Source organism: Protopterus annectens, chromosome 8.part1, assembly GCF_019279795.1.
Source record: "Protopterus annectens isolate FY-2018-M chromosome 8.part1, PAN1.0, whole genome shotgun sequence".
NCBI lineage: Eukaryota > Metazoa > Chordata > Ceratodontiformes > Protopteridae > Protopterus > Protopterus annectens.
In genome coordinates this window covers 282,322,016-282,334,515 of record NC_056742.1, presented here as the reverse complement: position 1 = coordinate 282,334,515, position 12,500 = coordinate 282,322,016, and the positions used below count along the sequence as shown (strand labels likewise).

General features: G+C 44.7%; 1 protein-coding gene across 1 annotated transcript in view; it reads left to right on the top strand.

The window, feature by feature from the left end:
* Positions 1-12,500, top strand: part of PEPD (peptidase D) — a 699,082-nt gene that overhangs the window by 103,705 nt on the left and 582,877 nt on the right. The window lies entirely within an intron of this gene.

The following is a 12,500-nucleotide window of genomic DNA, read 5'->3' as shown; positions in this document are numbered from 1 at the left end:
TATGAACCATCACTCGTTTAGAAAACTGCAAGTGCTACACAAAAGGGCTATGACACTGCACCCCCGACATCCACTTTGTTATATATACTAATAGCACAACTGCAATAATACAACTACTGGGAAGCACCTGCATAGGTGTATAAATAAATTTAACTGTAGTTTTCCTTTGAAATATGATCATCCTGGTGTGTATTCATACAGACCCTAAATCGATGTTTAGACTTTGGTGTACTGATGTTTATTAAGAGATATTTTGATAGAACTGCAAGATCCATCTTGTAGAAAGCCTCACACATCAATATACGCACCACCCCCCCCCCCCTTGCTGAGTCTGATACTAAATGAATAATAGCCACTGTGGCATCCTGGGCACCTGAGGTGTACAAAGCTATCCATAGCACTGTCTGTGTAGTGTTTGCAGAAATGCCCCTAGTTGTCTTTCTCTGCTGTCCAGTGGGATCACTAAATGTGGCACAACACTGACCTCTTTCATACTAGCTCCATGGAATATATGGATAAAACCCTGATACATTACAGGCAGTCAGAGTTCAAATAACAGCTTGGGGGGCCTATAAGAGATGGTGAGAAGGTGGATGAGAGTGAACTGCAATCACTGTTTCACCCATCCTGTTGAGAGGGAATAGGCTCCAACTACCACATAGCTGACATCCAGTGGGAGTACTAGATGTTTACTCCATGGAGCTCAAACCTACTGAACCAGTGCTCCCTTGTGCAAGTCGCTCAGTAAGCTGAGGGGACTTCAATAAGCAGTAGCATGCTCCCCTTGGAAAGCAGCTATAGAGGAGTTTAGTGGAGCTGTCACAAGGGGGGGGGGGGGTACTGGGGAGAAGGTAGACAGCCTAGCAGGATCTGAAAGCTGACCCACTCCCTACCATCTGACTCGCACTGTGAAGCAGAGAAGCTGATTTGTGATTTCATAGAAGACCTGAATGGTCTGTAGGACCCTCTGCTCACCCAGTGATTCCAGGCTCTCACTGAATAAATGTGGCAATTAGCTGCAAGAATAGAAGCCATCAAGGTTGGTCCTGCTGGGGGGCGGCAAAGAAAATTTACATTTTTCATGGAATATATCTGAAAAGAATGAGAAGGGAGCTGTGGAATTCTGATTAAGATATGCAGATTTGTTTCCATTTCTGAACCTGTATTCTGTAATTGGTGGACAACAGGTAGCTCACCATTGTAAAAGGAGAACTGTGTTTTACTGCTAAGTAGATTGAATTACCAGCAGCATTACAGTGTGCCACTTACCCCCATACATTGTATCTTGGTATTGGTTTCAGCAGCCACTAGAATAGTGCAGCACCATTATACAAACGCAGGCTGACCACAGCACGACTCCTTCAACTTAAAAGGGTACCTGCATTATGGCCATACTAAGTTATAGCTCCAAATACAGAATATGTATTTCTTCCCAGTCTCCACCCATACTGATGCATCACCTCCAGTGAAAGAGTCCGCAAACAGGGAGACAAGACAACTCTAAACAGTCAATGACACCGACCAGAAGGTAGGACTGCAGACCAGACTAATGTGTTATGAGGCACTACACACTTAATGTAGGGAAACAGTGCTGACTAGTACCTGCTCCTCAATGACAATGTATTGGAACGGTATTGCTCACTTAACCCATTTCCTTGACACACTATTCTTTGTGCCAGTGTATTGTCCTCCTTCAGACATGAGTGCATGTGACCTGAAGGAGCTGCCTTGGAGTGCGTGTCATTCCTCTGGCCAAGAGCAAATCATTATGGGTATATTGCTTGGGTACCAGACTGTTAAATCTTCTTCTCCATTGCTGCCTCTCAAAGAAAGGTTTTGAGATAGCAAGCTTGAAGTTACTTTTTGATTTCTTGATCCAGAGCATGAGGTGGTCAGATGTGACCTTTGATGGACCTTAACAGGGTTCCTATCACATAGTCAAACTTGTACAAGTTCGAACCCCATATGGTCGAGACCATAAGTTCAAACTTGTAAAAGTTTCAGCGTTTAAACGGAAATCTCCGTAAGGGGAGGTTTCCATTCTTTTCAATGTGGTGCGATCTCGGAGTTGGTATATTTAAGTAGCGGGGGGGGGGCCTCCCCTGCTTACAACAGTTTATTTTGTTTTTATTTTTTTATATGACTAGTCGATGTTTTTTAACTTCGAATGGAATGGTTCGAACATTCTCTGTTCGAAGTTATAAAACTTCGACTATGTGATATAGACCCCCTTAACATGACTTGAGTTTGATGGTGAAAGACGGCCTTCCTCTCTTCCACAGCTCTTTTCATGAACAGTAATAACCTCGGATATTTCCCCTGTCTTGGTCTTTAGGATTTATCTTCTCCTCACATAAGAAGAAACATGTTGGTTCAGGACAACTTTGAAGAACTACAACCTGTGGCTGAAGCTAAAGATGCTGTCCTCTTCAGGGGCCCTTTTTAATACAAGGAGTAGTCAAACTGCAAAGCTTTCTCTTCAAACACGAAGTGTTTCTTGTTTCTAACTCCATCCTTCATAGTTCTTGCCATATTCTTGCCCAAGGCTCTATCTCAGCTGATCCTGCACCATATGATGGTGCCCTGGTATCTTTGTGAGATATCAGTAGGTGGTTCATTGACATGGCTTACATTGACATTATCAGTCATAAAAATCATTGAGGCTACAGCATTCTTTTTGCTGGTGGTGCATTCACACCCTAACCGTCCCATCCTATGATAGCTTTGTTGCAGCCATTAGAAAAAAGATTAAGAGATTCAGAAATAGCAGTGATCCTGTTGGGACAAACTGAGAATCAGGCATTGGCTCTGTTGCTACCATACAGTGGCTTCAAGTTTGACTTCTTCAGCTTATATCAGCGGTGTTATGCTCGGTCATTAAATATTCAGCTCATGGGTACCTCTTTGCTTGTTTTTAGTGCATTCTGGCTTTCTCTGTCCTACGATAGCTTAAGAATTTACTGATGTTCCAGTGAACAAGAGGTTATTGTTCACAAGACTACTGTGACAAGAAAATGTAAGCAGAGGTCAAGACAGTACAAAGCATCATAATTGGAGCCTCTTATGGCGTGGCCAAGTAAAAAAATGTTCCTTAAGCAGTGTTATGGCATCTCACTAAATATTTATCTTCATAAGCTTTGTTTCCTATACGAGATATCTGACATGCACACCAAGAGTAGATGTATGGATGCAACTTTATGCATGGGTAGCTTTTCTCCTTTTAGCTATCTGAGAATTATGTACTTCACTCCTTTTTTATTCTAGAACAGTTCAGAAAATAAAGATATGAATTAATAACTTAAATATGTACAATTAGCAGGCCTGATTTGAGACCACCAGAACATGCAATCTGACCATGTCTTCAGCCTTGCTAACAGGACTGATTCATACCACAGTAGTAGGCTCCATGGTAAAAGAAAAATAAAAGTCTATAGTGAAAAGTCCCAATCCAGAAAATAAAATGGGAGTTTCCTGTCGCAAGCAGTAAACTACCTCAATCATATATACTAGTCAACAACCTTTACATTTTGCACTACATCTCTTAGTCTTTCAAACTGTACAGTAGATGGCACAGGCAGGTCTTCTTGCTGAACCTGTGGAGAAATGTCATGCAGACACTCAGACCTTTCAGCATTTGAATAAGTTACATACCACAGAGCCTGGATTCTTCTTTTCAGATCATCCTTTGGTAAGTGTTTATCTTTTGTGTAGATGTGTGTCCCTTGTGCTGTGGAAGGGTGCATCATTATTTGAAAAAAAATGGAAAGGTTGAGACTTTGATACAATGGTGTAGAACAACTGAAAGATGTACAACAAAATTTAAAGATATAGGAATTTATTGAAGTGAATGATGAATGTTTTCTTTTAAGCAAGAAACATCTTTATTGAATTATCAGGTATGACATAGGCAATCACAATCATACATTTATATAAATGAAAGCAAACCAGATTGACATATTTTCAGTAACCAGCATTATACATCACATATCTTCTGTACAGCCATTGTCAATTTCACAATTCTCACTCAATTACTGCCTTCTCTTAAACCTCATTCCTCTTTCAAAATATTATTCTGCATGTGTTGTTCCCACAATTCCCATTTTTTCCTGTGTAATTTGCTCCTACCCTTTAATAAAGATCTTGCTTTCCATTTCTTTAATCTCTCTGTTACTATATTCATTACTTCTGGTACGGTTGGTTTAGACTTTGATTTTCATTTTCTAGAAATTGTTTTTCTGACAGCCACCAGAATTAAACTCAGCAAGGCCTTACAATGTCTAGGCAATCCAGAGCCTGTAACACGACTCAAAAAATAATTTCCTTAGTTGCACCAATTTGCTCACCTGGTATTTCTGACAGAGTAATCTACAGGGAATCTTTAAAGTCTGCCAACTCATTACACTCCCAAAAAATATGTTCCCAATTACCTCTTTCTTCCCCATCACACCTCCAACATTTGCAATTTTCCTGATGAAAAATTATTTTAGAGTCTGCTTGAGGTATAACAATATCTATGCAAACACTTACAAGCAAAAATCATGCATCTTCTACACTTTGTTGTAAATTTGGGAGCCATAGATATATCCTCCCATTGTTTCTTTCTGAATTGGTTATCCTCCCATTGTTTCTTTCTGAATGGGTTATCCAATCTCTCTTCCCAATCCTTTCTAATTGATTCTTGTAGTTATCATGCAATACTTTATATACCCTACTAATAACTCTTTTTTTTAATGGCAGCTGCAGCTTCCCCTCTAGATTCTATCTGTGGTGCCCTTTCACTTAGGACTCCTAATGGCAGCTTCCCCTGTAGATTCTCTCTGTGGTGCCCTTTCACTTAGGATTCCCCATATTCCTTCCTATTTGCCTATCTTCTGATATAAATCCTTGATAAGGAAAGCAATCTCTAGCCTGCAATTCAAATGTATTATTGGCTTCTTCCCATTCTGTTACTTTTTCCTCACTAATTATTTGCTCCCAATACCTTTGTTCCTTTGCCAGTTTTCTCCAGTAAATTCCAGCCCTCTACCTCTCTTGACTATTATCTGTACCAGTAATTGCAATCATCCCTATCTGCAGAATCTCCTTTTCCATTCTGTGTTGGCTTAGTTCTTAGAATACTTTCTGCTACTTTATGGATATAATATTCTGTATGATTATTGTTATTATCCTTCAGGATCTGCATCTAAGTGATGAATGTTAGGTGAATCTAGGGGCATTTGTTAAAAATATAATGTTAAGTTGTCAATCTCGCCTTCATTCTTGCTGGATGGGTTCGGAGCCGATCCTCGGCTCCGACTCGGCACTTGCTTTAGCTCGAGAACTCCTTTTACCAGCTCGAGGCAACCCTATATCCCATGATGCAAGGCGGAACTACCTCAGATCTCGTTTGCCGCTTAGCGAAAGAGGTCTTTTTTGCCAGCTGAGGTAAGTTTTTTCTTAGTCAAATAAGAAAAAGTGTAGTTAGGGGTTTATTTTTCCCTGTTAGTGTTAGTGTAGTCTGTAATTAGTTACAGCCCACCCTATTCCCTATTTTTCAACCTTTTTATAAACTTTTATAAGTTTTAATCTAAAGTAGTTTAGTCAGGCCTAGTTCCCCTTGGTTATCCCTTCCTGTGTGTTTGTGTAAGGGATTAATTTGCGTGTTTGTTGGGACTGTTTGTGTCTATCCTCCTAAGGATGTCAAAAGAAGGCAAGGTCTCAGGCTTCAAGAAGTGTGACCAGTGCTGTCAGAAAATGTCTCTGACAGACGGTCACACTTCTTGTGTTTATTGCCTGGGGCCTTTGCACCTGCAGGACTCCTGTGCTTTGTGTCATGCTTTTAGCCAGAGAGTCCTGCAGGAAAGGAGGAATAAACTCATCCTCCGAGGTTTACTTAAACCTGAAGGTTCTCCTCCTAAATCAGGGTCAGGAAAACCTCATAAGCCACCGAAGGCTCAGGCTACAGTGTCCAAGCCTCCTCCGGTGGCTCCGGCTCCGTCGGAGCCGAGATCGGCTCCAGCTGGAGTCGATACTTCTTCGATTCAAGTAGTGGGTTCGGTGCCGGCTGGCTCCGATACCTTGACTGCTGTGGCCTTGTCGGCTCCGGCTGGAGCCGACACTTTATCCAGCATCGGGGCCGAGAAATCCTCGGCTCCATCTGGAGTTCAAGGGACTTCGGCTCCGATGGCTTCGACCCATAAGAGATCTCGGTCCCCCTCTATTCTGAGTATCCACTCTGCTCCGGGATCTCCTCTTTTGTCGGAGCGGAGCCATCGGAGCCGATCTTCGAGATCTTCCAGGCTGTCTGACCACGACTTGGAGAGGGTGGTAAGCAGGCTGTTGAAGTCTCAGGCACTGGCTCAAATGCTCCATAGCCTGTCTCAACAGACTTCGGCTATAACCCCAATTCTTGAACTTCCTCCTCCGACTCCACACCAGAGTTCGGAGCCGGAGCTTCTTGGGACAGCGACTGTTTCGATGCCGGAGCCGATACATCCTTCGGCTCCGTCGTCCTCGGCTCCGATCTCCTCCTTGAGACCTTCCTTGGAGGGATCCGGTCGTCTGGTTTCCACTGTCGGCTCCGAGGGGGTTAGTGGCATCGGACCCTTGTCCGACCCCGCTCTCCCTCTCGGGGCTTCGGCTTTGGTAAGCTCGGCGCCGACATCGGCCTCGGAGCCTTCTCTCTCTTTGGAGCCGACCATTCCTGTCTCTTCGGAGCGGGTATGTTCCGGCCTCCCGGGGAGAGGAGCCTTTGAGGTGATGAGGAGTGTCCTGGCCTCTGAGCCTGGTCAACGGTCCATCCCTCTAGCTCCTCCCTCATCAGTGCCTGTAGATGCCTCTTGCCAGCCTCTTGCTCTCAGGCCCAGGGATCCATCGCCCCAGGTTTCCCCACTGGGAATTTCCTCCTCTTCCGAGGTTTCTCCTGACCCTGCAGGGGAACCCCCTCGGAAGAGGACATGTAAGAGGAAACACACAGACTCCCCTGAGTCTACTACATCTGATACCGACTTAGATGAGTCGGAGGGTTCCCCACGGTCCCCCTCTGAGGATGTCTCTTTTTCAGACATCCTTGAGCTCCTCAAACAGAGGGGGAATTGGCCAGCCATTGATCCCTCCGAGGATGAGTCTGTATACCTGGAGGCTTTTGGATCCCGACCCTCCACCTCCTGGGTGTCTCCGCCTTTCGACCCACTTATGCAGGTAGTGGCTCGGAAGGCGTGGGCGGCTCCAGATTCTGTGGAACCTGTCCCCAGAAGACCATCCAAGTTCATTACGGCCCCGTCGGATAAACAGTTCCTTTCCAAAGGTGTCTCTGTGGATGCTATGGTGGTGGCGGCCACTAAGAAGGAACTGGCGGATCCTTCAGTACCTGTCCATCCTCCTAACAAGGATTCTAGGACCATGGACAGGTATGGAAAGCGGATGTTTTCTTCAGCGACCTTTGCTATGCGTTCGCTGAATTACCTTTGTCACTTCACCAGGCTTCAACGAGATATTCTCAAGGAACTGGGTGAAGTAGTCCAGGATCCTTCTGCTGCTGGGGCTCAGGAAAAGATTGCCTCACAGCTTGCTATCCTGAATTCCATATCTAACTCCTCCATGCGGCTCATATCTTATGCGGCCGATGGAGCGAGCAGGGCCGCAGGCACAGGAGTTGCTCTTAGATGCCAAGCCTGGATGCGGCTGTGTAATTTTGCGGACCCCTTTAAGGCGTCCTTCACTAATACCCCCTTTGATGGTTCGGCTTTGTTCGGACCTCAAGTGAAGGATACCTTGACCAGGTGTGAGCAGGACGGTAAAACTCTTTCTGCCGTTGGAGTCCAATTTTCCGCTCCTTCTAGACCATATCCCAAGGGTCAGAAAGGGGAAGATGTGGTTCCGTAAAGCCCAAGGAGCTACACCGGACACACGTGGTCAGTTTACCCCAGAGGCAGAGCGGGTAACAATAATAGACGCCGCCCTAGAGGCAGGGGGGGTCATCAGAACCAGGGCAACAGGGAGTCTCTTCCTGAGAAGCCCTTTCAGCATCCCTGAGGTGTTGCCCGACTGTCCACCCTTGGAGGCAGTCGGGGGAAGGATTTCACTGTACCCAGTAGCCTGGCAATCCCTATCCCAAGAGAAGTGGGTACAGTCGATTATATCCGAGGGTTACAAGATTCCCTTCGTAAGGTTTCCCGTACCTCCACAATCCCTTCCAGACATCTCACCCGGTCAAAGGGATTTGGCAAAACAGGAGGTTTCAAAACTCCTAGAAAAAAGAGCCGTCCAGACAGTACCGGCAGACCAAGTAGGATCCGGCGTCTACTCAAGATTCTTTTTGGTCCCCAAAAGGACGGGAGATTGGAGACCAATATTAGACCTGAGCAATCTGAACAGATTTGTCAAAGGCAAGATTCCGGATGGTCACGCTTCAGTCCATTCTGCCTTTTCTGGGCAAGGACAACTGGATGTGCTCTATAGACCTTCAGGATGCGTACTATCACATAAAGATTCACAGGTGCTCCAGGAGGTTTCTCCGCTTTCGGCTAGGGACCAGTCATTACCAATTCAGAGCCCTGCCCTTTGGCCTCACTTCAGCCCCCAGAGTGTTTACCAAATGCATGGCAGTGGTCACAGCTCACCTGAGATGTCTAGGATTCCAGGTGTTACCTTATTTGGACGACTGGCTCCTCTTTGCCACCACCAAGTGTCAGCTTCTTCAGTGCAGAGACTACACCCTTCAGCTTTGCAAGAATCTGGGAATTTCAGTAAATTTCGAAAAATCTTCTCTGCTGCCTTGCCAATCTATCACCTTTATAGGCGCAGAGTTAAATACCGTCAAAATGTTAGCCAGACTAACAGATCAAAGAATTCTGGACATCCAAAAATTTGTTCGGCTTCTGTTACAAAGCAACAAGATCAAAGCCAGGTTTGTCCTGAAGGTTCTAGGCCTAATGGCTGCGGCCATTGTTCTTCTACCACTGGCTCGCTTTCACATGCGTCTCCTGCAGTGGATGCTATTCACGCAGTGGTCGTATCACAATCTTCCGATGAGACACGAAATCTTAGTAACACAGTCGTGCAGGGCTCATCTGGGCTGGTGGATATCTTCCCCTCTTCTTCATCAGGGCCGACCCTTTGTTCCCCCTCCTCCAGTTGCCACAGTCACCACGGATGCCTCTCTGATCGGGTGGGGGGGGGGCATTATCAGGGCAGGATGGTCCACGGGACGTGGCAACCCATAGAATACCATCTGCACATAAATGTCCTGGAGATGAGAGCAGTGCTTTTAACGTTGCAGGCCCTCGATGACTTTCTTCCCATGGGGACTATTGCAGTACAGACGGACAACATGTCCGTGGTCTGGTACATCAACAAACAGGGCGGAACCAGGTCCTATCCCTTATGTCGAGAAGCTCTCAGACTTTGGCAATGGGCGATCTCTTCTCAGCGGTTTCTGATAGCAACGCACATCCCCGGCAGGTCCAACCTATTGGCGGACAGGCTAAGCAGATCTATTCTGATGCCTCACGAGTGGTCTCTCAATCAATCTGTAGTGGATCAGATTTTTCTGAAGTGGGGCACTCCTTGTTGCGATCTTTTCGCTACCCCTCAAAACAACAAGTGCCCAAACTATTTCACTCTATTTCCCCTTCCAGGACAACCCCTGAGAGACTCTCTAACCCAGGATTGGCCTCGGGGACTTCTTTATGCTTTTCCTCCCTTTCCATTGATTCCACAAGTCATTCAGAAAGCCACCGTTTTGAGAGCCAAACTGATCCTCATTGCTCCTTTTTGGCCTCGACAAATTTGGTTTCCGTCTCTGCATCGTCACCTTCTGGTGCAGCCCTGGCATCTGGACCCAGTTCCGGATCTTTTGATCCACCAGTCGGGTCAGCAGCACCGGGCCATTCATTCTCTCAACCTCACTGCTTGGTTGCTCCACTTCCTTCCCTAGCCAGGCTACCAATGATTTCTGACTCTGTCAGAGACATTTTAGTGTCTTCTTTGAAGTCGTCCACTAGGACTATTTATGCTAGCAAGTGGCGACGGTTTTCGATTTGGGCAAACTCCAGAAATATTGATCCTTTTACTGCTCCCGTACATTCTGTTTTAGATTTCCTAGCGGAGGTTTTTCATTCAGGATCCTCTTCATCTACAGTCAAAGTACAACTGGCTGCCATTTCAAAGTATCATGTTGGCTTGCATGACAATAACATCATGTCTCATAGATTATGCAAGGCCTTTTTGAGAGGAGTTTTTCTCCTAAAACCACCTATAAAGCATCCTCCTCCGCAATGGGATCTAAACTTAATGTTAGCATCCTTGATACTACCTCCTTTCGAACCGTCTGCTTCATGTTCTTTGAAGTTATTGACGTGGAAAACTATATTTTTACTGGCTGTCACTTCTGCAAGAAGGGTTTCCGAGATTCAAGCTCTCTGTATTCGTTCACCTTATTTGGTTTTTCATAAGGACAGCGTATCGTTAAGAACTAACCCTTCCTTTCTCCCCAAGGTTGTATCTCAAACCAATATTAACCAATCTATAGATTTACCAGTCTTTTTCCCTAACTATTCTGACAGAGCTGAACAGAAATTGCATTTTTTGGATGTCCATAGTCAGCTCAGGTACTACTTGCATAGGACTAAAATTAGAAAATCGGACCAATTGTTTGTCTCTTATGCAGAAAACAGGTTAGGTCTTCCAGTTTCTAAAGTGACCTTATCCAGATGGTTGACTTCCACCATTTCCTATGTGTACTGTCTCAGAGGCAAACAACTATCTTCTAAGCCAAAAACACACTCGACCAGGAGTCTATCCACTTCTGCAGCCTTTCAGGATAGACTTCCCATTGATACCATTTGTGCAGCAGCTACTTGGGCCACGCCTCATACCTTTGTTTCTCATTACAAGTTGGATTTGGCCTCCAGAGATAGGGCCAGTTTTGGTTCCACAGTTCTCAAGAGTCTGTTCCATTGAGCCACCCGGGATACAGGTGCTAGGGACGCGGTCCCATCCAGCAAGAATGAAGGCGAGATTGATAACTTAACATTTAGAAGTTATGTACCTACCATAACGTTCCATGTTAGTTGTCTTCTCTCGCCTTCTTTCTTGCGTCCCTCCCTCCTTCCCCCTGGCCTGGGCAGATCTTGAAGAGTTCCTATTAGTTTGTTTCCTCTGGATCTTTGTTATGAGGACTTCTTTAGGAAACTTTGTTCCTAATTTGGTTAGGATAACCTTTAGCAGGGTAAGTTAGCTGCCAAACGAGATCTGAGGTAGTTCCGCTTTGCATCATGGGATATAGGGTTGCCTCGAGCTGGTAAAAGGAGTTCTCGAGCTAAAGCAAGTGCCGAGTCGGAGCCGAGGATCGGCTCCGAACCCATCCAGCAAGAAAGAAGGCGAGAGAAGACAACTAACATGGAACGTTATGGTAGGTACATAACTTCTAATTTTGAAAACTCAGTAGCGGTTTCCCACCATTTTCCACCACTGTTCGCTGTGCTTTATATTTAAATCCTATCTTTAATACTGTCACTCTAGTACAGACACAGTAAAGCCACACAAGGGCAAAGGGCAGATGCATACATCAGTGATAAAAGCAGAAGTCTTAAACAGTACAGTCATATTTAATGTGATGAGAACTGCACCCTGACTTGCATCTCCTAAACTAAAATTACCTTAACCAAGCTTGTACTAACCTCACAAAGAGTGATGTCCCACTCGAGGTTCAGCTGTCCAACCCCAGTTTCTCAGCTGTATACACTGTTGTTAATGCATCATATAAAAGTTAAAATCCTTTCTCTTAATATAGCCAATATGGTTTACAAAAAGTTAGGAAAGGAGTTGAATATCATACAAGTACATTTTGCTAAACATATGATAATATTCTTGCCCTTAGTGGTGAATAATTAATAAATTGCTATTTCAACTTTATATTCTGTTAAGGAAAAAATGAATCCAGGTACATGGTGTAGACATAGAATCCACAGCTTTCTGATCTTCCAGCATTAAAAAGCACACGTGCTACTTGTTGAGACACTGGCAAAGTTTTGAGTTGAATTCCAACACCCAGGGGTGCAATACAGTTTGGTGCCCCTCAACTCCAAGTCAAGGGCAAAATAAATAAATAAGGTCTTTAAATCAATCTAGCACTTCTAACCTGAGGAGTGGCAAGAGTCAAGTCCAATCTTCCATCTAAGCAAGATTGAGGAGCCAAAAAGGTTCCTTATCTTATCTAGCACTCCTATCCTGTCTCGTAAGTAGCAACAGGTCCTCTGCTCCACTTTTATTGAAGTTGAGTAAAAAAATAAATAAATAAACTGTGGCAAGCTGTTTACTACATGTTGCTGTATCAGATAATTCGGTACTGATGGATATTTGGAAACAAATCTAGCATTGCACTTCCAAGTGATTGCCATCTGCTAATCACACCCCAAAACACATTGTGGTCCCTTTGCCCAACCTAAAAAAATCCTAATTGGAACTTGTAGATAATGGCGCTATTAAAAAGTTTTTTCATTTGGTGGTATTGCTCCCTT